The sequence below is a fragment of the Amblyomma maculatum genome, chromosome 1 (assembly GCF_055883805.1).
Source record: "Amblyomma maculatum isolate TAMU_Amacu chromosome 1, ASM5588380v1, whole genome shotgun sequence".
NCBI lineage: Eukaryota > Metazoa > Arthropoda > Arachnida > Ixodida > Ixodidae > Amblyomma > Amblyomma maculatum.
Genome location: NC_139344.1, coordinates 499,663,986 through 499,691,718, shown reverse-complemented (window position 1 = coordinate 499,691,718; position 27,733 = coordinate 499,663,986). Strand labels below are relative to the sequence as shown.

Below are 27,733 nucleotides of genomic sequence, written 5' to 3'. Positions count from 1 at the left end.
TGACGCAAGGTAAACTGGATATCGTCAAGCGAGAAATGGACAGATTGAACATTGATATCTTGGGTATCAGCGAGCTCAAGTGGACCGGAATGGGAGAATTTAACTCCGGCGACCATTATGTCTTTTATTGTGGGCACGAATCCAAGAGAAGGAATGGGGTCGCTCTCATAGTAAACAGAAGAATGGGCAAAGCAGTGCTAGGGTACAACACCAAAAACGACCGAATGATTTCGCTTCGGATCCAAGGTCACCCTTTCAACATAACAGTTATCCAAGTCTATGCACCGACCACTACTGCTGAAGAAGCTGACGTTGAGAGATTTTATGCGGACCTACAATGCCTTTTAGACCGCACCCCATCATCAGACGTCGTTTTTCTCATAGGAGACTGGAATGCTAAGGTGGGGAGTGAAGAAATATCCGCAATTACAGGCAAGTTCGGTCTTGGTGAGCCAAATGAAGCTGGGCAGAGGCTAGTAGAGTTTTGTGAAGAAAACAACCTGACCATAGCGAATACTCATTTTCAACAGCACAAGAGGCGCCGTACACATGGACTTCACCGGACGGTCTGTACAGGAATCAAATCGATTATATTATTTGCCGGCAGAGATGGAGAAGCGCTATACAAGCAGTAAAAACAAGGCCTGGGGCCGATTGTGGCACCGATCATCAGCTTCTTGTTGCCAAGATTAAGCTTCGATTGAGGAAAACGCAGAAAACTAGAAGGCCTTTCAGGTGTAATCTGGATCAAGTTCCATTACAATATGCTGTGGAAGTGAGGAATCGATTTCAAGAATTAGATCTAGAAGACAAAGAGCCCGGATATAATACAAGAAGTTGCTACTAAGGTAGTTCCAAAGCAAAAGAAATTCAAGAAAGCAAACTGGTTATCTGAAGAGGCTTTGCAAATAGCTGAGGAAAGGAGGATGGCAAAAGTTATGGGGGAAAGAGAAAGATACAAGGTGCTCAATGCGGATTTTCAGAAAATAGCAAGGAGAGATAAGAATGCCTTCCTGAACATACAGTGCCCAGCAGTTGAGGACAACAGCCAATTAAGGAACACAAGAGCTGTGTATAAGACAATCAAAGATATCAAAGGAAGCTTCTGTGCTAAGCTGGGCGTGATAAAGGACAAACGAGGCAAGGACCTCACTGAAGCCGCAGAGATAAAGAAGAGGTGGCAGGAATACACAGAAGACTGTACAAGAAGGACCCGAATGTGCAAACCCAACATAAGACGGTTGTGATCACTGATCTCGAGCCGGGCATCCTGAAGAGTGAAGTTGAATGGGCCTTAGCCAGCCTTGCTAAGAACAAAGCTAGCGGAATTGATGGCATTCCAGCTGAGTTGCTTCAAAACCTCATCCATGACGCTGTTAACATTCTGCATACATTATGTCAGAAGATTTGGACAACCCTGCAATGGCCACAGGATTGGAGGAGGTCAGTTTACATCCCCATTCCAAAGAAAGGCAGTGCCAAAGATTGTTCCAACTACCGCACGATCGCGCTTATTTCGCATGCTAGCAAGGTGATGTTGAAAATCCTCCAGGGTAGGCTGCAGCAGTATGTGGATCGGGAGCTTCCGAACGTGCAAGCTGGGTTTCGCAAGGGCAGAGGAACTAGAGACCAAGTTGCCAACCTTCGCTGGATCATGGAAAAAGCAAGAGAGTTCCAGAAACCCATCTACTTCTGCTTTATTGATTATGCGAAAGCGTTTGACTGCGTAGATCACAGCAGATTGTGGCAAGCTCTCCAAGAGATGGGAGTTCCAACTCACCTAATCTGTCTCCTCAGGAACCTGTATGAAGGGCAAGAGGCCACAGTCAGAACTGGGCATGGTCTTACTGATTGGTTTCCGATTGAGAAAGGAGTGAGGCAAGGCTACATACTGTCGCCCTGTCTATTTAACCTATATGCAGAGTGCATCATGAGGAAGGCCGGTCTGGACGAGTCTTCAGCTGGAGTGAAGATTGCTGGAAAACGTATCAACAACCTTAGATATGCGGATGATACCACTTTAATGGCAGAAAGTGAAGCGGAACTCAAGAGACTTCTGATGTTCGTACAAGAAGAGAGTGAGAAGTTTGGGCTTAAACTGAACATTAAAAAGACAAAGATCATGGCGTCTTGCCCTATCAAGTCCTGGAGCATCAAGGGACAAGAAGTGGAAGCTGTGACAGATTTTCTCTTCTTGGGCTCCAAGATTACCTCGGAAGGAGACTGCAGCCATGAAATAAGGAGACGCCTGCTTCTGGGAAAGAGAGCAATGGTTAGCCTTGACCGCCTAGTCAAGAGCAGAGACATTAGTCTGCCAACCAAGATCCGTATAACTCGTGCTATGGTCTTTCCAGTTGTGATGTATGGATGCGAGAGTTGGACTGTGAAAAAGGCTGACCACCGAAGAATTGACGCGTTTGAATTGTGGTGCTGGCGAAGACTCTTGAGAGTTCCTTGGACTGCCAGAACATCAAATGTCAATATTGTCGACCATAAACCCTGACTGCTCATTGGAGAGTCAAATTCTAAAGTTAAAGCTCAGCTACTTTGGTCATCTGATGAGAAGAGGGGAGTCGCTGGAGCAAGATTTGATGTTGGGAAAGGTTGAGGGTCGCCGGAGAAGGGGTAGGCAGCGAACGCGATGGTTAGATGGCATCCTCGAGGCACTGCAGATGAAGTTATGTGATGTTAGGAAGATAGTAAGAGACCGGAAAGCGTGGCATGACATGGTCAATAGGGTCACGAAGAGTCGGACACGACTGAACGACTGAACTGAACTGTGGTAGCGCTGTTTCAAATTTTCCTATAGCCAAAATGAACCAGTTTGCTCAAAAAGAAGTGTATTTTTATGAATATTTCTCAAACCACACATCTAGCGGCCTCCTGCGAAAGCTCTGACAAACCTGGATATTATTTCACATTTACCCGCCTCCATCATGCCTCCCACCCCATCGCGAGCGATCGCACCCGCTCAAGGCACCTGATCATTTTTTGTTTTTCCATGGCACTCGCGAGGCACATAGACGGACTTCTTTTTTTTTTAAATAAAGTTGAACGCACCCTTAAACTCCTCCTCGTGTTCCTACGGGATGGCAGACTCAGGGCTCAGCTTTCAACCATGCCGCACATTACTCATCCTTCCATACGTACCCTTCGTACGCATCCCCCTCGACCTCCCTCGTCAGCAGCATTCCACACTCCATGCGCGCAAAGCTTGCAGAAAGCCTTGTGCATTTCCTGCGCTGGCCCTCTCACCTGCACGCCAAAAACAATCCGCTCTCTCGCCCAGCAAGCGCCTTGCCCCCCCCCCCCCCCCCCTTCACCCCAGCTTCTTGCATCTCTGTGCGGAGGCGACGGCGGTGGGGCCATGACGTTCACACCAGTCGGGAGCGTGCTGCCTGGGGCCCGGCGGCCGCTTAGTAAACGTAAAAAATAAAGCCATCCGCTAAAAACTAACCCGAATGATATGTCTGTACTAGTGTAATCATGTCTTAAGAATGCAATTGTGGTGCTGTCTCATATTCTTGGATATTTGTTCAGTATACCTTTAAACCCCGCAAATTAAACCAAGCCAAGCTGTTTAATTAACTTTCTAATTTGCACAGTTGGGTGGTTAGTGTCATTGAGGAGTCTGAAGCCATGGGCAAGACAGTGCTGTATATCAGTTTCTGAAACAAAGAAAAGCTCAATTTTTAAAGTCGAGCAGCGTAAGAAAATCTGGTGTTTTTTTCTTTCGCTCTAAACCAAAGCAGAGCGCATTAGACGTGCTGGAAGCTTGGTGGTAGTCAGAAGTTCACAGACAATGTATTGCAGTGGCTATGGCACCCAATTGAAATTTCGTGCACTGTTCTGTCACATTATATACTGTTTTGCATCTCCATTTGATAAATGAAAAGAAATCATTGTCAACTGCATGGTTTTTAGTTTTTAGAGAAACAGATGAAAAACTAGTGCACAAAAGAAATGTAGAGATTCAGCCATCCTTAAACCAAGTTTCACGGGTGTTGTAATCGGCCGCAGCCACATTCGCAGCTGCCTCTTCGATGTTGGCTCGTTTACGCACTTGGTAAGCTTCTTGGCAATGGGCCAGTCTCGTTCAATGGTTTTGGCAACCTGTCTGGCATGGCTGTGGTCTCTCTCTTTAGCAAGGTGACAGGTGCATATGGTGTATTATGATGTTACTGCACAACGCGAGAGTGTATTGCAGTTTTACACGAGGCAAGGTCGGCAGAGGTGATAGCATGGTGCTGTTTCCTGGGCACGACGACGTTTGTTGTGCGGCGCATTATGAAACATGTGGCGCACTAGAGAGCCTACATGTTGCGCCACGGCACCCGGCTTAAGGCATTTGAAGGGGCACTTATCGCCGCCCGCTAAAGACCAGTGTTACCAGTTGAGCTAAAGATGCCATTTTGGTCCCCTACTTAACTGGCGCTCTGCATGCAGGGGAGAGTTGCCGCTCGTACACTGCGGAGGCCAGACTTTTCCTTCACTGCTCAACTGCAGGAAATTGTAGTTGCGCACTGCAGTGAATATTAAGTGATAGCTTATACAGCTCGTTTGGACGAAAAGCCATCGGCACAATAGTAGTAGTAGTCTGCACCGCGTGTCGGAAATAATCGGGGCTGCATAAAAAGTCCTGTCATGGTAATTTGTGGTTTAGTATTGATGATTTATTGGTAATGATAGACAATGATGAGTTAAGAAAAATAATTGGTGAGTTGAAGAAATTAAAAAATTGAAAAAGGAGTTCAAGAGTGTCCAACTCCAAAGCTCAGAATGTAAAGTCAGGGCTTGATGATGCTAATTAAGAAAATGAGTCCTTAATTGATAAATTTATCAATTGATATATTCGAAAAATGTGGCAAAGGGTATTTAAAGCTGTCAAAATGCTCACAATTAAAGGGTAATGCTTGACGATACTAAGTATTGGCATATCACAAATAAAAAAAATTCGGTTGGTTCGTTGGTTTGTGGGGTTTAACATCCCAAAGAGACTCAGGAAAATAAAAAAATTAAAAGGTAAATGAGCGTAATATATCGTCTGTGTGTCAGAAACTCCATCCCATCATACCTTTAACAGTAGAGCTTTCCAAAGCACCATACTGTCATGTATGGAGGGAGGATGTACAAATAGTCGCAACATGACTCGTAGTCATAATGCAACATAGCATGCCTCAGTTGTTTAAAAAGTAGCGTGCTGTGAGGCGTTGAGGCTATAGAAACATTGTGTAAAGTCATCACTTGTCATAGTCACGATTTGTAGTCGTAAGGGAAATTGGCATGACTTAGCACTTTCAAAAGCACCGTACTGCAAGCTGTGGATGTTGTACAAACATTATGTGTAATCAATAGTCATAATGCAAATTAGCAGTACTCAGTCCCTTTGAAAGTCATCAGCCTGACTATGCCCACAGCAGGGCATAGGCCTTGCCCATATCACTCCAATTAACCCAGCCCTGTGCCAGCTGTGTCCCTTTGACCACTGCAAATTTAATTTCATCCTCCTAACTTTCTGCTGCCCCCTGCTACGCTTGCCTTCACTTGGAATCCAGTCTGTTACTCTTAAGGAGCAGCTGTTATCTTGCCTTCACATTGCACATCCTGCCCATGCTCATTTCGACCAGAATGTCATCAACTTGCGTTCGTTTCCTGACCTGCCTTGCATGCTCCCTCTCTGTTAACCTGCCTGCCATTTTCCATTCCATAGCATTCTGCATTGACCTCAGTCAATTTAGCAGTTTTTGTTAGTCCACACTTCTGCCTCATTGATTAGTACCGAAAAGGTGCAACTGCCTGCATACTTTCCTCTTGAGGGACACTGGTATGCTGCCATCAATGATCTGACAATGCTTGTTAAATACACTCTATCCAAATCTGTTCCTCATAGTCATTGCCCTTTCGTTGGCCTGATCTGCAGCCATTACCTTTCATTAGCAGACATTCTTTTACCATTTACAGCACCTCGCTACCTATTTTAAACTGTTGTTTTCCTAGGCTCTTGAACATTACTTCAACATATTATCTTCTGCTTATTAATTTTAACTCTGCCATTGTGTTTTAAGTTATTCATCATCCTTTGCAATTCTTGCACAGAGGTGCATAGCAAGGCAGATGCCATCAGCAAATTGCTGATTACTCAGGTTTTCTCCAGCAACCCTTATCTAGATTTCCAACCTTGATTTCCAAGCAAGCAAACTCGAGATATCATGTCTTCTTACCTGACACCTTATTTAATGGGAATTTATAACTTGATGGAGACTATCGTTAATATGCAGCCACTATAGATACCAAGGTCACGTCGGCTACTGCGACATCTATGCCTTCATTCATGAGCTGTTCTACATGCAAAGTGCGCAGAAAGATTGAAGCAGAGTTCCAATGCAGCACAGCAGACGTCTGTAATGAATAGCAGATGTGCACAGGAGCGTTCAGAGGACTCTTAACATCCCTGTGCTCCGTTACCGCAGTTACTACGATAACCATCATGCATTGGCGGAAAGCAGCTGAAGAACATGTGTGGGACCCAACATCCAGACAGCAACCCATAGCATAATGGTCAGATTTCCGGAAACCCCGAATGGCCGCAGAGGTAGGGGTGTGCGTCTTTAGATCGCTGACGAGACTGCTTACTTCGTACCCGGCTTGAAGCAGGATGGAAGCTGTGTAGCAACAGTTAACCCCAATTCCCAGTTCAGTCTCATTCCTGACACTGTTAGAAAATAAATAAAAAAATAAAAAAGAATGAGAAAATGCCTACACCTGCGGAGCATTAACGGGCTTAAGCTAATCAAAATAAAATGAATTGGGCCCAGTCAGCAAAAAGTTTAATTTGGTGGAAAAAGCCAACTGAAGAAATAAAATTGGGAATGGTAACGCGTCTATGTCCTGAGGGTTCAACGAGCAGAGGGTGGGCAGTCCTTGCAGAGCTGGTTTAATTTAATATTTTTTTTTCAATAGAAGTGCCCGAAGAATTTACACACACGCAAAAAAGAAAGGAAAAGAAATAATAAAAATAATAATAAAATAATTAAGAAAAATAAATAATTAAATAAAAAGAATTTAAGTTTTATTGATAACATGATAAGGTAAATTTAAGAAAATAAATAAAAAAAAAACACACAAAAAGGATCCAAATAAACGTAGATCTATGCAGATGCAGGTATAGGCTGGGTTCGTGAACTGCAATCTCTAATAAAAAAAGGCGAAAAGCCAGAGCAAGACGTACAAGACATAATACAATCGAAGTTATATGTACATATTATTTGGGAGAAGGAAATAATAATAATATTTATATATATATATACATTAGCTGTTCTGTACAAATTATGTACAATATTTAGATTATAGAAAAGAAGTGATGAAAAATAAATAATATTAAAGAGAATACTTATGACAGCAGTAATGAAATTGATAATTATGGAAAAAGTTAAAACGGAAATAAAAATCAACAATCTGATATGGTAACAGCTGCGTTTCTCCACTCCGGAGAGGGCTGACATGATGTCTGCCTCATATGGCCTGAATGACCCTCCCCAGAAAAGGAAAAACTGCAGCTACATTTCACGTGTTTGTGTTCGTGTGTAGTCAGGTAGGTTAGAACTAACCACTGATACTATGCGCATTAATAGCGCGCAACATCTTTTGTCGCCAAGCCAACGTCTCCAGTTGGCCGTTGGTTGGTCATTCGCAGAATGTTAGGTAGTCGAGACACCAAATGTGATATGATGGGACATGATGTCAAGTAATGAAACACATCTCCCTAGGCATAACCGCATGGACATGCCGACGAGGTAGCGAGTCCAAAGCGGTTAAAATACTTCCTGAAGCGACCGTGTCCCGTTAGTAAAGTAACCAACGGCTTCGCCGGAGGGAAATTTTGAGGTATGTTAAATACGTTTGGTATTCAATTATAAAGTATTCTCATTGTTGTCCCACCACCAGGCCTGCCATTTCGCTCTTACTGATTTTTTCAATGCCGTACGTACGGAATTTTTGGATTTAGCAGAATATCGAATTCGAATTGATTTATATGCTTTGGATGCAATTATGTCAGCTATTTCATTCCCTACGACGCCCGAATGAGCTGGGACATGAAATAGATTTACTGTGCGAATAGAGGCGACCGTATTTAGAAGTTGTTTGATAGTATCAATTTGTGGGTCTAATGTGGAATAATTTGGAAGGGCATTGAGGAGTGAGAGTCCGTGTAGATGTGTACAGGTGTTCGTCCATTCTGATGCTTCACGTACCTCAATGCCTCTCCAAATGCTATTTTTTTGACGCAATACGTGCTGTTTGCCAATTCGACCCTAAACCGGCCTACTGACAAAATTCGGCCAGTTTGTGTAATTGCTACGGATGCAGCACCTGCAGCCGTGGAAGTATAGGAACCATCCGTGAAGACATGGAGCGCTGGTAGCGACGCGTTCGCCGCTGCCGCAACCATGTCCAAAAGAAACTACTACCGACGGATGTTGAAGGGCCTCATTAAAAGGAGACACTATCTCCGAGACAAGATATGAATTTTGGCCGAATGTCATGTATCGCAATACGAATAATCTAAACTCCGCGCTTAACCTATCAAGGTCAAACTGCAACGGAGCCGCATGCATTAAAATTTGAAGTGCCCTCGTGCTTGTTGCGGAGTAAGCTCCAGCCAACGCCATTAGCGGAGCCCGCTGCACAGTTATCAATCTTGCACGGAGTCCCGAGTGGGGACACTCAGTCCACCACACAGGGGAGGCGTAAGTTAGAGTTGGCAGAATGACCTGACGGTATAGCCTTCTGAGCTGTTCCGGTGCCAGCGTGCCACTCATGCGCAAAAGGGTTCCAAGACTCGCAGCAAGCATTTCAGCACGCTCCTTCAGATATTCGCCATGACCGACAAAGTGCGGTCTATGAAGACTCCGAGCACCCGGACAGACGGTCTGAACTTAAGACAGACGGCATCCAGGTGAACGGTTGGTGGCGTGCGCCCCATGCCTCTTCTCGGAGGCGAGAACAGGACGCACGCCGTCTTCTGAGCGCAGATGGTTACCCTGGCCGTCGCCGCCCATGTCGTCACTCGTCTGAGTGCATCCTCTGCCAAAGTCTGCAGAACCCTAGGCAAAAGAACGACAACGTCGTCTGCATAGGAGCGACACGCCCTCTGGCATCGGCAGCTCTAGCAAGCCACGCACCACTATATTCCAGAGGAGCGGTGACAGTGGAGAGCCCTGTGGGCTGCCCAAGGAACCGCGTCTCCCGCCCTGGAGCGGTGCACCACCTCGCGGTCTGATAGAAACGACCGCAGCAGAGCACAGAGGTTTCTCGGGCATCCCCATTGCCCGAGCGATGCAAGGACTAGGGGATGCCAGACACTGTCAAAAGCTCCCCGGAAGTCTATTGATTATTGCGTGTAGCCCTTCTGCTCTTATATCTCTAATTTTGGTTATCAGAGTGTGGAGAGCATGAACTGCTTCTCTCTGTTTCGTGAATACAAATTGATTGATGTGAAGAAGATTGTCTTGCGAAGAAATGATACAGTCACCCGTTCAAGAGGCGCTCCAACACTTTTCCCAGTGTAGAATTCATTACTATGGGTCGATATGAAGGTGTAACCTCTGACGGTCTGCCTGGCTTGGGGAGAAAAAGGATTCTTCCTCTCCTTCATACCAAGGGGAAATGTCCCAAATGTAAGGCGGAAGAAAATATGAAGATAAAAAGTTTGGCTTTAATTTTCATAATTCTTGAACTATTCTAGGTGTAATTCCATCCAGTCCCGAAGCTGTTCCCCGTTTCACCCTGGAGACAGCAAGGTGGACCTCACCGTAGGTGAAGGGAACATCCTCGGGACCTCCTAAATTGCAATTCATCGCCTGAGCTCGAATCTCTGAATGTAATGGGGTGTCTGACTATTGTCTGAAGCTACCTGGTTGTCTAATAACAACTGGGCCGTTTCTAATGTGAATGTTGTTAATGTGCCATCATCCCTCTGCAATGGAGGGAGAATGACCGGCGCCTGTAATTTTAAAAATGCAATTTTGATTGTGTGTCCAAATATGTTCGATTTTAAGGAATCTTTTGCAATATTCCTCATTTCGGAGTTTCGAACTCTTGCGATGTTGTTTCTGTATATTCGTAAAGCCTCGTAATAAACTTTGTCGAATTGTTCCCGCAATAAGTAATCTTTTGTTCTTTGATATCGCCTGAGGAGTGCCCTAACCTTAGATTTTTCAATTGCCGATTCGTCCGTCCACCAATTATTAGAATTTGCGGCTTTGGAATTTGGACGGAGCGGCCAGGAAACTAAATTATTTCGCCTTAGACGTTGAAAGATTGTATAAAATTTCGCTACAACAAATTCTAATGCCTCCGGCGAACCTAGCTGCGCACCGACTACCGCATCGAAAAATCGTAATTTTGATATGGATTTTAATATTCATGTTGTTCCTAGATGTGTTAGTCATGGGCTATGTGTTTCGGGTCGTGTTTCCAAATTGTACTGTTATATATTTATGCTCTGAAAGTGTGATGGTGTCAGATACGTGCCATGATGGTCCCAAAAGCATCAACTGTGATGATGCCATGGTCACGTCGATCCAACTGTCTGTGTACGGGTTTGTGTAGGTAGGAGGAGATGCATGGGTCATTCATTATTATTAAACCTGATGCCATTGCAAATTGCAAGAGTTCCCTACCGCGTATGTCGGACTGATGTGGTCCCCACAAGACATGTTTTGCAATAAAGTCCCCCCAATTACGACCTGCATGTCCTGCGTGAGTGTTAATGCATGTGTTATGTGATGTAATGTGGGTGACATGGGAAAATGCAGTGGTGCGTAGGCACTGACTAATAAAAATGATACGGTGGTTCATGAGCATACAACAGCTACCACTCTTGTAGTTATTAAAACGGGAAACATATCGTATCGCGTGTTCGTTTCGATTATAGCACAGCGTGGCTTAGATGTATGTGCAAAGACAATTCAATTTGGAGTAATTCCTATGATTTTATCACCAAATGTGTAACGGTCTGATACTAATGCAAAATCATTATTGTAATTTGTAATACTTTCTACTAATACTGGGGTCGCATTCTTACATTGATCTAAATTTACCTGTATAAATGAAAAGGATATGTCAGTTGTCATTTTAATTTATTGACACCAAATACAGTTCTGATAATTTGTAAAAATGCTGTGACCCTTTGTATTGAAAATTCCTCCAAAAAGTATAGTAGGACCATATATAGTGGCAACAAAGGAAAAAATTGAGATAGAAAATGAAAAGTAAAAAAAAAAAACGAGAACAAGAAAAAAACAAAGAAAGAAAGAAAACAAAAGATACCACTGTATTTGGTTTATGTGTGTTTGCATAGCAAACAAGCCTGTGCAGTATCACCCGACACGGCTGGAAGAAGTCCCCAACAGGCGATATATTTCTCCCATGAAACGCCCTTTCCCAACGTCCCTACCTAATGATTCATAAATAAATGAAGCCGTCAAATGTGACGCGCCTGAATCTAATTTAAAAATAAATGAAATGTGAAAACCCCTGCCCGTGGGAACATCCACAGCCACTTCGAAGATATGGAAAACCCCATTATTAGTAGCACTTGACAGCCACACTGTGCCTTCAGAATTAGATCTGTGTTGAATGAAAAAAGGAACACACAACTGTAGAGTGGCATAAGGCCCGATGGAGGAAAAGAGGGGAGCCAGTCCTCAAGGGAAAATGTTTTTACTGGCGAGAAAAAGAATCAAAAGCACCAGTTGACATTACCTTACTAAAAGTTGCAGTAAGGTTCGTAATGCAATATCGAAGAAGTGTTGAAAAGAATAGTAGGAAAAGAATGGTGCTTCTAAGTTATGCTTTGGCAGAAGGGAATTGATTAAGGAAGGTTTTCGACGAGCTTCCACAGGTAAGTGCAGAGAACTCGTCGGTTAGAAGAGAAAAAGAAAAGGAAGCGGCTCCCCCCCAGATTAAGTGTTGCCATAATCCGTCCTAGATCTTAAGCGCGCAAGACATGCGGCCAGGATCGGGCATTCTGGGGCTCTGTGCGGTTGCCCCTCCCGTCCGGCCCTGCGGCACACGCCACAGCGGACTCATTTGCGCGCACGGTGCAGTCTGTAACTGCGTGTGTTCCAGCACACCTTGTGCATGCCGCGTTTGCACTTACGCGGCAATTGCGCCGTAGCTTGCGCAGAAGGTGCACATAGGTGCGTGCAGATCTTCCGCAACTAACGCCGACGACCAACTAACGGTAAGCCTACCCTTTGTTAATACACATGAAAAGGCGTCTGGTGCCATAGATATGCGTGTTTTAGTTCCGTCTCGAACCTTAAACGTGTATCGCCGCGTTGTGGTCTGCGGGTCTAGATTTACGCCAGGGTTTTTGGCATTGATGTTCCCTATGACCTCGGCGTCCGATACATCTTGATCTGCGCCCCATAGTCTAATGTGGGGACGGCGGCGATCCACAACGCGGACCCGTAACACGTTTATAGTAACTTCGTTATCTTGGACTGCTTGGTGCATATTTGCGACTGTGTCCCTATCACTTGCCAATACCGTAACACCATTAGGTGTAGGCCGCAGCGTAACCGGTCCGATACCGGCTTCTTCTGGATTTATATTTGCCTTAAGGGTCTGGATTGTTGTGCCCGCGTAGCGGAATCCGGCGCGGTAGATGTCAGAAAGGCAACATGGTTCACTTGCCGCTGTTCCGATGGTTGAGCCTGCGGCCGCTGCTGAGCTGTGACCGGGGCGTCGCTGCTGCCGGTCGAGCCCCGTAGGATCTCCGCAAAGTTGGACTGATGAGTTGGAGGCGGCGCAGCCCTGAGGCGAGTCTCCGCCGATTCCGCCTGTGCCTTGGCCTCGGCGGAGTCGCGCTTCTCCGCATACCACATCAAACGCAGGATGTCCGCGCGACCTCGGGCGTCAGATGCCAGCGCCTGGTAGTGCGCGCAGCAGTCTATGACTTTCCCGAACAGGTTCATCAGGAAAATTTGTGCCTGAATGCCAATTTTGTGTTCAGGCGCGTTTAAGTAGTTCACCAAGGTCTCATGGTGTTTCGTGACCACGGCGAACGGCATCATTGCCGCGAAGCCAAGGTTTGGGATCTCGTGCGGGACCAAGCCCACTGCAGGAGTATCAAGTGGAGCCTGCGGCTTCTCGCCCGAAACCGGAACCTAGAGGTCGGGGCCGACCGCAGCCGAAGTGCCGGCCTGCAAATTCTGCGGAATATCGACAGAGGTAACAAGTGGCTCTGTAGTAATAGATGACATAGGTTGCGCCTGCGTGGCCTGAGGCACTGTAGCTTCACCGTGGTCCGAGACCCGGGACCTGGTCGACGATGTTCGGTAGGCAATGGATGGCTCCGCTACCAATGTGTCGTCCGGGGATTCGCGTCGCGGCTTCTCCGCACGCGAAGTCGGTCCCGAGGACGAGCCCGCAGGAGGCGAGGTGGAGCCCACCATGCCCGCGGGGGACCTCCTACCTGGCCACTACAGGGCGCGGCCGGTGCTAGGCCTCGCTAGTGTTACGCGAGGCTCGCAGAGTCAGTCCGTAGACCGCGAGAAGCGGCCGAAAAACGGGGAGCGACCCGCAGAGGCCGTCCCCGACGAGCGGTCACGTCCGCGGTTCCGATAAGGAAAAGCCCACGTGGTGAAACAGGACCGCCGGTAGCCCGCTGCAGGGCTGGCACAACCGTGGGAATGATGTTGCTGTACGTCGAGCGCGATTTGAAGGTTATCGCGCGAGCGTCGACCAGCCTAGCACTCCAGGCACCTGGCGGCCGGGTTTGCAACAGGAAAAATTATCATTTCGCACTCTTCTCTCCCTCGTTCGCTGTTCCATACTTAAGCAGATCTGAATAAGGCTCACGTCACTCGCTATAACCTAATCTGCGCATGACTCAATGCGTCAGCACACTATATATACGCCTTCTTATCGGGAATAAAAGTTGTTCATCACCCGATATGTCCGCCCCGACGACGCTGCTCCCGGCCCCGAAACCATTGGATACCTCGGAAGACGCATGGACTGCATGGAAAAGTGAGTTCATGCTATTTTCTACGGCCACCCAGTTAAGGAAACAGCCTAACGAAGTGCAAGCAGCAACGTTACTTGTAACAATCGGAGAAGACGGAAGGAAAACTTATAGCACTTTCAAATTCGACAACGAAGAGGACAAGAACAACGTCGACATTTTACTTAAAAAGTTTGAGGAATTCTACAAACCATCGACGAATTTGACATTTCATGAGTTCCGCTTTGGATCGAGAGACCAAAAGCAAGGGGAACCTTTTAACGACTGGCTGACAGACCTAAGGCTGCTAGCAAAGAACTGCGAGTTCGGAGACTTGGAAGACCGCTTGCTCCGCAGTCGCATTACCCTGGGAGTGCAGGACAAGTGTTTACAGCAAACGCTTGTAGCCGAAAACCCGTCGTATGAGAAAACATTCGCAATATGCCGAGCCCGCGAGCAAGGAAAGGAACAATTTAAGGAAATCAGCGAAGGCACCGAAACAGCAGGCGACGCAGTAGACCATGCAGTCGGCCCGCGAAAGCGACCTTGTAGTCGTTGTGGTTATTTCACTCATCGTGGAGTAACATGTCCGACCCAAGGAAAGGACTGCACAAAGTGCGGTGGGCGTAATCACTTCGCCTAAGCATGAAAAGCATCTGCGCCCCGTCATAACAAGGGTCAAAAAAGGAACTGCGCGAACTGCAAGGCGCGGATGACTGTGATTTCATTTTACAAACTTTGACCGTCGGCGCTGTAGCCTCAGACCATTGGAGCGCGACAGTTGACATTGAAGGACACCCATTCACATGCAAGCTGGATACAGGAGCGAACTGCTGTGTAATCTCGAGTAAGGATGTCTGCAAGCTGCCGAACAAGCCCCACCGAGAATGTCGCATAACGTTAACTGCGTTCTTCGGCCACAAAACTCTGGCCTAAACGAATTTCGCTACATTTGCGCGCTAACAACAAAGTTCACAAAGAGACTTTTTTCGTGGTTGACCAAAATGTGCCCCTGACTCTCAGTAGCTGAAAGCCTTGGGTTTATTTGTCGCGTAGAAACAGTTCATGTCGACCAGTTGTACCCAGCAGCGCAATAGTTTGCAGATGTTTTCAGTGGACTGGGACAGTTAAAAGGCGTTGAGTACACGATGAACTTAAAGCCCGAAGCTGTGGGAGTGGTCGTCCCGGCGAGGAGAGTTCCAGTGGCCCTCCAAGAAAAAGTCAAGAGCTCCAGCGCATGGAAGAACAAGGCGTCATATCCAAGGTAAATGAGCCTACAGAATGGTCCAGTCACATGGTCACTGTAGTTAAGAAAAAGTACGCATCTGCCTAGATCCCACAGCACTCAACAAAGTTTTGCTACGGGAGCATTACCCCATGCCGGCTCTTGAAGATGTAGTGCCTAAGCTTGCAGAAGCAAAGTTCTTTACAACTCTAGACGCGGCATCGGTATTCTGGCAAATAAAACTAGCTGACGCAAGCTCCAAGCTCTGCACAATGAGCACACCTTACGGACATTATCGCTTTCTGCGCATGCCTTTTGAAATTGCCTCAGCCCCGGAAGTGTTGCAAGCAGCAATGCATCGCGTGCTAGAGGGTTTGCCAAATGTCGCAGTAGTAATGGATGACATTCTCTTATGGGGCAAGACTAAAGAAGAACACGACTACCACTTGCAGAATCTTTTAACACGCTGTCGCGAACATAACTGAACTTGAAGAAATGTTCATTTTTCCAGCCAGCGGTACGCTACCTGGGACACGTGCTTACTGCAGAAGGCCTGCGGGTTGACCCACAACGCGTAGAAGATATTTTGGAAATGACAGCACCAAAGAATAGTAAGGAACTGCAAGCTTTTCTGGGCACGATAAACTTTGTGCAACGTTTCGTCCCTAACATGTCTGTAGTGACCGCCCCTCTTCGATCTTTGCTACGCAAAGAAATCGCATGGGTATGGACAGAAAGGCAGCAAGAAAGCTTCGAAAAGTTGCGCGAGGCTCTGATAACAGCCCCAATTCTCTGTTATTTTGACCCCAAGAAAGGAGTTACCTTATCAGTTGCCGCAAGTCAGTTCGGGGTAGGCGCCGTTCTGATGCAGGATGCGCGTTGCGTTTTCATCGCGGTCACTCGCAGATGCGCAGCAAAGATATGCTCAGATAGAAAAGGAAACCCTCGCGATAGTGCACGGCTGCACCAAATTTCATGACTATATATTTGAACAGCATGCAGTAACAGTGGAGACAGATCATTTTCAATAAACCACTGCACCAGTGCCCGCTACGCTTGCAACGCATGCGGCTGACGTTGCAACGTTATCCCATCATTGTTACGTATAAACCCGGCAAAGAACTGTTCCTCGCAGATGTTTTATCTCGCTTTCCCACTAAGGCATACATGGAAGAACACCAGGACTTTCAAGTCAATGTTCTTGATTGCGTTTCAGCCTCTGAGCACTGCCTGAAAGACCTGCTTGCAGCAACCAGTGGCGACAGCAACCTGACAAAGCAGCGCGAATACGCCGAGGCAGCGTGGCCTCTTCACAAGCATGAAGTCCCCGAGCAACTTCGGACCTACTTGGGGTACCGAGACGAGATACACGCGCAGGATGGCCTCGTATTTCGCAGCAACAAGGTAATTATATCAGAGTCAAAAAGATACGAAATGATCCGCCTCCTTCACGCGGCGCACGCTGGCGCGGATAAAATGAAGGCGAGGGCTAGGAACGTGATGTACTGGCCGAACATGGCGAGCGACATTGAGCAGTTCTGTAAAGGGTGCAAGGTGTGCATGAAGAATCAGCCGCGAAACGCCAAAATGCCCCTTTTAAGTCACGATGTCCCAACCTTACCCTGGCAAGTTGTTGGTATTGACTTGTTCTTTTACGAAGGTCGTGAATTTGCCGTCATCGTGGGCTTTTACTCATTTTTTTTTTTTAGATTCGGGAACTTCGAACCGCCACAGCAACCTCGCTGAAAACCTGGTGTTCTGAAATCTTTTCTGTCCATGGCTTGCCTTTGAAGCTGTGCAGTGATAATGGGCCGCCCTTTAACAGCCGGGAATTTAAGGACTTCCTGAACATCCTAGGTATCGCCCACGTCACATCAAGCCCCTACCACCCGCGGTCTAACGGCATGACAGAAAGAGCGGTGCAGGAAGCAAAGAAGCTTCTAAAAAAATGCTCCTTTAAAATGCCTGCATTTCAAATGGCTTTGCTTGAATGGCGCAATACTCCGCGTGATGATGTGCTACAGTCCCCTGTGCAGAGGCTGATGGGACGCCACACTCGGACACTTCTCCCGGTGCCTAGAAGCCACTTGGAGCCACGGGAAATACCCAGCAACGTGGTTTGCAGCCGGCTTCGTGAGATACGCCAACGCCAAAGGACTTACAACCGCGGCAGCAGGTACCTGCCACCTGCGACACCAGGACATCAGGTCACCGTGTATGACTCAATCCAGCGGAGCTGGTCTCCAGCTGTCTTTCTCAGGCCAGCTAACGAACCTCGCTCAGCGATCGTCAAAACCGAGGACGGCAGGGAAATTCGACGCACACGAGAACATCTACGACTGATAGGACCGCAACCTGAAGCAAGTTCCGCCCCCCAAGAAGGCCCTCGCACAGAGCCTGTCCAAGAGCTACGCCGAAGCACAAGGCAGCGACGCGAACCATGTCTGTACCCTCTGCCCGAGCGACGCTAAACCTTGTTTTTTTCCGTAAAAAGGAAGATGTAGCAGATCTGAGTAAGGCTGACGTCACTCGCTCTAACCTAATCTGCGCATGACCCAATGCGTCAGCACATGTATATGTACGCCGTCTTGTCGGAAATAAAAGTTGTTCATCACCCGACGCGGGGCCGTGCACACATACAACAACCATCATCCCCGCGATAAACTCACTGCCCTTTCTCTCTATTCTAAGCTTTCCATCTGTTGCGCTAAACAGTCCAATTTCAGATAACACCAAATATTACGTCGTGCGCACAACGGTCACTGCCTGTTCGCAGAACCAAAAGAGAAAAAAAAAGAAAGTGATGTCCCAGCAGGGAGTGACGGCTGCTGAAGGAACAACAAAAACAGTAAGGGAAGCTGGCCTGATACCTCCCTCGCCTCGGCAGAGAATTCTGGAGCATGGCACTGTTCATGTTCCCGGTCGACGCTCGCGCAATAACCTTCAAATCGCGCTCGACTGTACCATGGCGGAAGTAGAATGGTGGCGAAGGCTGGGCTCAAAAGCGGTTCAGCGGTACCGCAGCATAGCCACAGGTCGGGGGCCAACCACTCAGATTAAGAAATTATACTACTGAAAAGTATCAACATAAAAATAGGCATTTGGATAACTTCGCTTGTGAATGAGGTAAGGTATTTTATAAATACATTCTTATCTTTTTTTATCTTGCAACACTCTTATCGCCCCACCCCCTTGATGTTGCATCGGTTAGCAGGCGCTGCCAGAGGTAACCAAGGCAACGGAGATGACGAAGCACGAAACGGTTTCTTATCGCTGTCTGCTGCTAGTCTGCTGTGGTGCGCCCGGGAAAGCGTAATTTAGTTCGCAAGTCTGAAAGTGTCCCTTTTGCGAAGATTTCGACGTCCTTGCTGGTCGGTGCTCTGTCGCCGCTTGGTGAGATTTAATATCCCCCTGCAACCGTGTTTTTTTTTTTTTTTTTTTGGTTTCGTCGTGCGGGCAGTGCGAAGTCTTTTTGCAGCAGTGTATTGCGCTTAGCGTTTTATCGCAAGATGAGCCCGCACAAAGTGAGGAAGCGATGCTCTGCGGCACGTTGCGACAGCGTCGACTCAACCGTCGGTACCCTTACCGCTTATCGGCTGACTTTCACCGGTGAGCAGATCTGGAGGTTGCATACAGACTCAATGTATGCCTGTGTTAAGCACGTTTGTTGATGCTAAAGCTGTCTGGACTGGTGCAACCTTAAAATTGCCTTGAAAACTGCTGCATACTTTCTGTCGAAGCATTTAAATGTGAAGAGTGCTCCACGTATGTTTTGATGCACCTACTAATTCATGACATTATTTCGCAGCTGTCTTTGTTTTCTGTACATGCATGTGTCTTATCTGGTGATGTTTTGTGGCAGGCACTTCAAGCCGTGCCTCGGCTGTGATCATTAGGATGATTAGCCCGCTTAAACAGCGCTACTGTTTGTGCTGTCTGCGACATGCATTTTTATTGTTGTGATTTGTTGCTGTATTTTATTGGTTGATGCAATAAACCATGAATATGAAAACCATAATTGTTCACTTGGTACACTCTGTTGCGAACTGGGCACGACTGCCCCGTTGCACCAGTATTTCTGGACCGCACCTTACTGTGCTGAGGGACAAAGTAAATGGCAAAAGTACTTGCACGACTTGCAGCAGTATTTGTGTTATGAATTTGCATGCATGGTCTCTATTTGGAAGTGTTGCTGCCTTTCTATGCCGCTACTTTTGCCAACCACTTTCATTGTGCTGGAGCAACTGCTTATAAACAAGGGCGTAAACAACTCGAGTTCATTTAGATGGCAAAGGTTGGCGCGCGCTGAAAGGTTAACAACCTTCAAATGATGCGGGCTCGTCAATGCAACGCGGCGTTTTTTTTTTTAACTTTTTTATAATTCGCGCCAAAGTGAACGTATGCGTGACGTCATTTGAGGTCATAGCCCCCCAATTTTCATTGGTCGCTGGAGCCCGTGAGCCGCCATGTTTTGTACGCATGGGCGTCTATGGAGCCTTCGCTACCATAGTACATATACCTTGACTGTACCACCGGCAAAGTCCGCAGGCTGGAAAAGCGGCCTAAAACCGCTAGCGGAGGCCTCTGGAACTCCTGGATCTGAAAACGGGAGGCTCCGAGGCCGCCCAGAAGGCCCCAAAGGCCGGTGTTGGGCCCAGGAAATCTGGGCGAAGAAGAAATAGCGCGAGGCACGGGAGCGCAGCGCAAGCACGTCTGTTTGCTTCGAGCGCCAACAGCCAAAGCTGTGCAGCAACAGTTAGCCCAGCTAATTGCTATCAGATGCATTGCAACCACGTGGCGGGCATGCCATTGTGAAGATCGGTGAGGATAAACTACCTCTGCATGGCAATGGGTCAGGCGGGCGCCCGTGACAAGAGGGCAATAATGCGCGCCCAACGGCAGTGAAATTAATTACCACACATAAGGACCCAAATGGGGCTGGGAACGTGTCTTCATGATTTGCCACGGAACGGGAGGCCTCTGCCTGATAATGCGGCATTGCTTATCATCCGAGTAGCATAGGATTCTGCAATAAGCAACACGATTTTTAACCAGAATTGGAAGATAGCAAATACCGGCTGTATGGCCGGTTATCGCCGGTCAGAAAGGAACTGCAGTCAGGAACAGCTGGTGCATATCGAGGTTGCTTTTTGGTACTTATCTTGTTGTGTATCTTGTGTTTGTGTTTTTTGCGCCACATATCTGAATATGAAACTATATATGAGCGCAAATTGGGTTTGCTTTATGGGTCAGTATTTCAAGGACGCAATGCAGCGGTTTTGGCGTTCAATTGGCTGCTGATCACAATGTTGCAGGATCAAATTCCTGCCACAACAGCGGCATTTCAGTGGAGGAGAAATTATAAGCAGCCGTGCTGTCCCAAGCAAGCAGGCATTGGGTCCTATCGGGCTTTTCAACCGTGCATCGTCACTGCTTTGGCGACGCCAGCACCAGGTGTATGATGTACAGAAACAGCAGTGATTCACTTTAGCAAAAGTAATTACTTTTACTGCAAAATTACTGCTCTAAAGTAATTCATTACATTACTAGCTTACCTTACCAGAAAAATGATAATCACATCACAAATTATGGTGAAAGTTTTCAAATTACTGTAATTCAATTACTAATTGCCATGTAAAGAGAATTAGGGATGGGTAGCTCCGGAGCGAGCTGGATCTTCAGAGCCGCAGTAATAGATGACATAGGTTGCGCCTGCGTGGTCTGAAGCACTGTAGCTTCACCGTGGTCCGAGACAGGGGACCTGGTCGACGATGTTCGGTAGGCAATGGATGACTCCGCTACCAATGTGTCGTTCGGGGATTCGCATCGCGGCTTCTCCGCACGCGAAGTCGGTCCCGAGGACGCAGGAGGCGAGGTGGAGGCCTCCATTCCCGCGGGGGACCTCCTACACGGCCACCACAGGGCGCGGCCGGTGCTAGGCCTCGCTAGTGTTACGCGAGGCTCGCAGAGTCAGTCCGTGGACCGCGAGAAGCGGCCGAAAAACGGGGAGCGACCCGCAGAGGCCGCCCCCGACGAGCGGTCACGTCCGCGGTTCCGATAAGGAAAAGCCCACCTGGTGAAACAGGAGCCGCCGGGCTGGCACAACCGTGGGGATGATGTTGCTGTACGTCGAGCGCGATTTGAAGGTTATCGCGTCGACCAGCCTAGCACTCCGGGTTTGCATTATCATTTCGCACTCTCCCTCGTTCGCTGTTCCATACTGTAGCAGATAAGGCTGACGTCACTCAAAAAATACTCAAATACTCAGAAAAAAAAAACTCGTTGCCGATATATAAAAGGAATAATCGCAGTTAGAACGCTCAATAAACACAGTAACAGATGCCTTTAAATTTTTGTTTCGTGCGCAGACCCCGAGTCGGTTTTCGGCATGTCCTGGCTGTGCTAATGTAAGGTAGGCAGCTGAGACATCAGGTATGAGCTAGTCGATCGCGTACTAATGGCCTGAATTCGTCCTTTTCTTAAATGCCAGTGTCTGCCTCTATTGGGAACACGGGGCAATAGCTGGAACTGTTCCGCGCATTATTGTTTGCTCTATCGACTTATATGTAAAAGAAAAACAAAGAGACGTTTGCGGGTCACACCACAAAGCAAAATGTTGGCTCTATCACTGGTAATGTTTTCACGAGATAAAGCCGGACACAACGGAAGCACTGATTGGTAATAAGCACCCAGAAAGTAACAGTTGAAATGAAGGAGGTGCTTTCATGAAAATGACGCACTGGACGGTTTTTGAGCCTTACGGGATATAGACACATAAAAACATGTTCTGAATGAACTGTCTTTTGCCGCGGCTAGTAAAAAAAAATAAAGAAATAAACACATTAGTTAATTCACATAATCGCTGGGTGCTCAACGAGTTGACCAAACGGGATCAAGCGCAGCGCGCACAGGCAGGCCTACAAGTATAACGCACACGGGTTAGGAACGTCATCGAATATTTTATGCAGTGAACGTAGCTAGTGCGGCTCGTGGGCGGCTGATACTAAGGTATGATGTAAATGTGTTGACGCACTGTAGAAACTGATAATCAGGAGATATAAAACAAACCACGCCACTGTGGTTGGATTAAATTTTGTTATGCTATTAAGCCTGACCACGACACCTAATTCTCAAAGCGTGTTCCAGCTTCACGCGCCTGAAAATTTCAACGCCATTTGCCAGAAACCACTTGGCTGATGAACTGGACGGCATATGCCCATCGATGTTCATCTGCTGAACATTAGACTCGACATTGAAATACTGCACAGAGTTGTCTACAAATTATTTTATGCTTAAAACGGTCAATCTTCTATCAAGCCCGTCTTGCGCACCGATCGGGGCGGGAGCATGGGGCATACATGGCAAAATTACTTCTCAAAAGGAATTAAATTACATTACTCATTACGGCCCCCTAGAAGTAATGAAATTGCAATTCAATTACTTCTACTTAGTAATTCAATTACTTTTAAATTACTTTCTAGTTTCAATCAACGCAAAAAATAAGTAAAGTTGGTGAAGAAAACAACTTGTTCTCCAGACTCGAAGCACACACATTATTTCGTCTTCCCGCCAAATTCCTTCCCAGAGACCTATTCCTTCCCTCTTTCCTACAACACTTGCCATCACCAGAACAAGACAACCGCAAAAAAAATAATCATAAAGCAGAAGCAGGGTTGAACGGTCGTGAAATGAACGGCGAACTCAGCGCCTTGCTGGCCCGGAGCTGTCTCCGCCATTTCAACGGCCCGAAGAAGGTTATTTATTGCTTCCGCAGTCTCAAGAATTGACGTCGGCACCTTGTGCTCACTGCTCAGTAATGCTCAAGCCACGGCGGCTCACGCCATGGACTCTTCCACCTATCTCCCCCACCCCAATCCTCCCTCGCCCCGTGGTTACGAGTGTAACCATGGATCCGCTGTGCCCTAGCCGACGCAATAGGGAGTGCCACTGCGCCGCTCTTCCAACTAGTTTTCAACTCCAGCCTTCTTGCACCATCTCTCCCTTCGGCATTCCCTTGACGCCTTGTATCCTGCTGCTTGGAGAATAGTTGTCATGAGTAGCCGCACTAAGTGACATTGCTACACAGAAGGTCTCAGACGGACTGTTCTGCTCAATTCCTTTTGCCGATCCGTTACGCTGGCTTCGGTTTGCCGCACGTCGTTCCTGCTATCGCGGAACTACTTTGCTGTCTATTGAAGGAGTAGTGCTTTAGAAAAAGTAATTTCGAAAAGAATTAATTATTTTTGCTGCGAAATTACTACCAGAAGTAATTCATTACATTACTAAATTACCAACCCGAAAACGTAATTCATTACAGTACAAATTACCGAGAAAAGAAATTAAATTACGCTAATTTCATTACTGTAATTCAATTACTGCCATGTCTGGCCTGGGGGACGAAAAAGTTGCAGCCGTTGTAGTGAACTTGCGAGGTGTGTGCGAAGGCGTGAAAGTTTCATTTCACTTGCGGTTTTACGCTAGGGCTTCGAAGTAAGTGGAAGATCCGCGAGATTGGTGATTGGATGTTAGTGGTAGCGTGCTTTAGAAGTAGAGGTTAACTTAGTGCACCTTACGAGGGCAGTGCAATAGCAGTCTGTTGCGCACGGATAGAACTTAATGTAGAAGACCTCATGCAGTGCACAGTGCGACCGACTTGCACTCAAACGCTCGATATGTTCGTCTACGGCGATAGCTATCGATTATATACTTTCAGCCGCGCAAGCGAACGGACGCGCGTAGAATGGACGTCAGCAAAGCGACAAGGGCCCTTGACGGCAGCGGAAACAGAACTGCTGCAGATAACAGGTATCAGATTCACTTGCCAACAGTGCTTACTGGACAGATTGCTCTTTTCGTTCACTGTGATGTGCAACTTGAGCCCTTCAATGCAGAGGATTTCCGAGATGCCCTTTCCAACACCAGAACGCGTTAACCGCATGGGGGCATGTGACACTCGGCAGTTCCGAAGCAACTAAGCGGCTGCTCCTTGTCAACGAAATGCGGATGAAATATGATCGGTGCATGTTCATCGACCCATGTCAAACTGCGGCTGCAGTGGATTCTACCTGGCGTCGCTGACGACGACATACGGATGGACTTTGCAGCATTCGGAAAGAGAAGTTGCCCGTGAGCGGTGGCTAGTTAAAGGTATGACGGCTATGCCACTGCAGAAATTGCATTGGGAGAATGCGAATGCATTAGTGCTACCGCGACGTTGTTGACACCTAATCGAAGACTCTGCATCCACTTACCCACTCCGTTAAGATCCGACCGGTACTCTTCGATTTCCGATGTTACCACTTGATGAGTAATTTTTTGCAGTCAGAAATCGGTGTCTCGCGGTATTCAGGGTAGTTTGACGTAGCCTTCTGACTAGCTTGCTGTGGGACGCCATCAAAGCCCTGACGTCACTTGCACGTCACATAGAATATGGAGTCAACGACGTATTGCGCCCATGATCCATGACGTCACGTGACTTATGACTACGACAGTCACCCAGTGACATCAAACCCTTAACGCCACTAGCGACGTCACATACTCATGATGTCATTATGACATCAAAAGACTCAATACTTATGACTATGGCAATGACTCATTGATGACATCAAACCACTGACACTGCTGATTCAGGATAGAACGAGAGGAAGATGGCTACACATTGAGAAAGAGCACTGAACAGTTCACAAGCCGAGCGAACTTTTCGACAAGGGGACTTGTCTGGCGTGACTTCAGATACCTTATGACGTCACATAACCTATGACGTCCCTTGACTCAGCAGTTTTTAATGTCTCATAACTTACATGAATCACGACGTCATCAGGTGAGCATGATCAGATCTTTCGGTCACAGATCTTGCGGACATGATTTCGCGAACATATCCATTTTTTTTTTCGCATTAAAGTATGCAGTGCATTACTGTCTAATAAAGCCAAGATTTGCTGGAGCTCTTGTGGTTATGTCTGGTTACGCAATGCCCGCGTCTCTGGCCATGTACGGCGTGAATGCATAATTCCTTCCTCAACGAAATGCACAAGGTTCGATCACATATAGACCATGTCTACAAACGAAGGGGGCAGCAGCCGACTGGGGGTGAAAAATAGGGTTAGCGCCCATAGGAATACATGGGACCGAAATATTTCTAAGCAGTTTTCTCATTTCACGGGGCGCCTGTGATGTCGTTATTCGGTACAAAGCAACTATGAACAGATTGTCAAAATATGAAATTTCATTACCGAGGCGAAGTATGTTTAAAACACCGCGAAACCTGTTGGGGTGCGAGTTGGGAGGGCGACCCGTAGAAATACATGTAAACACAACGTAAAGGAGCATTTTTCTCATTTCGCAGAGCATCAGAAGTGGTGGCCGGTCGTTAAACGTTGACAGCGCTTTGAAGAAGTGTGTGATAAAGTATGGTGCGTCATTACGGAGGCAGTCTACTTTTAAAACTCCCCGAATAACCTGTGTTATGAATCCAGACACCGCCAAAAGGCAAGCTGGGTGTAGCGAATCGCGCAGTTTTGCTTACAGTTTGATATGCTGCCGCATAGGGTAAATAAGCTTGATAATACTGTCGCTCCAGTGATACGTGCAAGACAGAATTACATTTAAAAAGCAGTTGTCAAACGCCATACGACAATATGAACCGAACGAGATTCGCGCATTGCAGCAGACGACAGCGTAGCTGGCGATACCCACCGCGACCGCCTCCAGCTCCGGAGCGTCTGATAGCAACAGCAAGTGGTGCATGGTCGTCTGCAACTGTGCGCGGTCAGTTTATCGTGCTGTAAGCGATCCCTCAAGTCGTCAGACATGCATTACTTGCAAGAGAATGTAGTGTGTCATGCAACATGACGTCGGGGCGTGGTACAAGATGTTCACCAAAAAAATGAGAAGGGTTCGACGCTGCTGAACCGAGCAAAATGTTGCGGTAAGTTGTGTTAACATGTATTTCTATGGGTCGCCCTCTCGACTAGCACCCCCACACGTTTCGCGGTGTTTTAAAAATACTTCGCCTCGGTAATGAGATTTCACACTTCCACGATCTGTTCCAGGGCGTTCATGGATGCTCTGTACCGAATAACGACATCATAGATGACCCGTGAAATTAGAAAACTGCTTTGGAATATTTCGCTTGCATGTATTCCTATGGGCGGTAAGCCTATTTTTAACCCCCAGTCGGACCACGCTGGCGATAGAAGCGCCACCGCATCGTGCTTACGTCACAGATCGGTGTTGGTCCATACAGGGCGTCCACACACAACCATCGGCGGTCGACGACAAAGAGGGGGTTACAAATGGATGCCGCCGCAACAGAGGGTGCAGCTAAAGGGTGTGAAAGCAGCAGTAACCATGGGTTCATCACTGTCTCCAAGGGAGCAAACTGCAAATGCCAGGAGCTAGCATGACCGCAAATGTTAGAGGTGTAGGAACCGCTTCAAAAACGGAAGCGTCTGAGTGGTCCATGCATGTCTCTAGGGGCCACCTATCGACCATCAGTGCTTCCGCCCATAACCGGAGTCTAAATGAACTCACCTGCTGCCAGCCTCCGGTGAAAGCTGGCCTGGCCCAACAGCCGGGGGCTGCGCGCAACCATTTCAATTGACAAGCGAGTCAACGAAAGTAAACCTTGCGCGGGTCAGTCTACCTGACGGCACTGCGCAAAACGCTTAAAAAAAAGGTAGAGGGTAAGCGTCATAATCTCGGTCTTCTACAGAAATTGCATTTTACTGTCCGTAAAAAAGCTATTCTTAACGTAAGAGCAGAGAAAAGAAAACAGCAATGTATTCGGCTTATAAAGGACACAACACCAATCTCTTGGCGGCGCGAGAAACGAAAATCAACGAGGAGGAAGAGAGCATGGTGGGGCGTTTCATTTCTCGGTATTACGCGAGAGTATCCCTTGCAGTGGAAATCTAGGCAGTGCACGGTATGCGTGCTTTTTGGGGAAAAAAAGCTACTGTACCAAGCTTATACTTCTCATGTGCATCACGAAGACTTTTTGTGCGGGATTACGGTTACTGTGACGTGTAATGCAGAGCAATCTGCATATACACTCTAAAAACAGGAGTACTAGAACTCCATTTGGAGGAGTTTTCGCTTGTCCCATATACGACTCCTTTTTCCAGAGTAAAAGAACTCTCTCTACCCATAGAGTAATCGGACTCCACTGATGGAGTACTGCGCTACTCCTGTGAATAGAGTAAAGGTACTCCTCCGAAAGGAGTAAAACTACACACTGTAGTAGCGTCCTACAACTCTTCCAGGAGGAGTTCAAGGACTCCACTGATAGGAGTGCCTGTACTCCTTCAAGGAGAGTTTTATTTTACTCCTCCTGATGGAATTTCATGGCCTGTTTTACATATCCTACCATTTTTTAAACCAGTTCCAGCCATATGTTTTGTAGGACTCACTTTGGCCATACCTTCCTCTGCAAAACGGTGCATAGTATTTCCACTACACACTGTTCAATGGTGAATGTACAAATTTTTTCCACA

At 47.1% G+C, this 27,733-nt stretch overlaps 1 pseudogene; it reads left to right on the top strand.

Moving 5' to 3' along the window:
- The first annotated feature begins 13,975 nt into the window (after positions 1 to 13,975).
- LOC146210316 (uncharacterized) lies at positions 13,976 to 15,347 on the top strand (annotated as a pseudogene).
- The last annotated feature ends 12,386 nt before the right edge of the window (positions 15,348 to 27,733 follow it).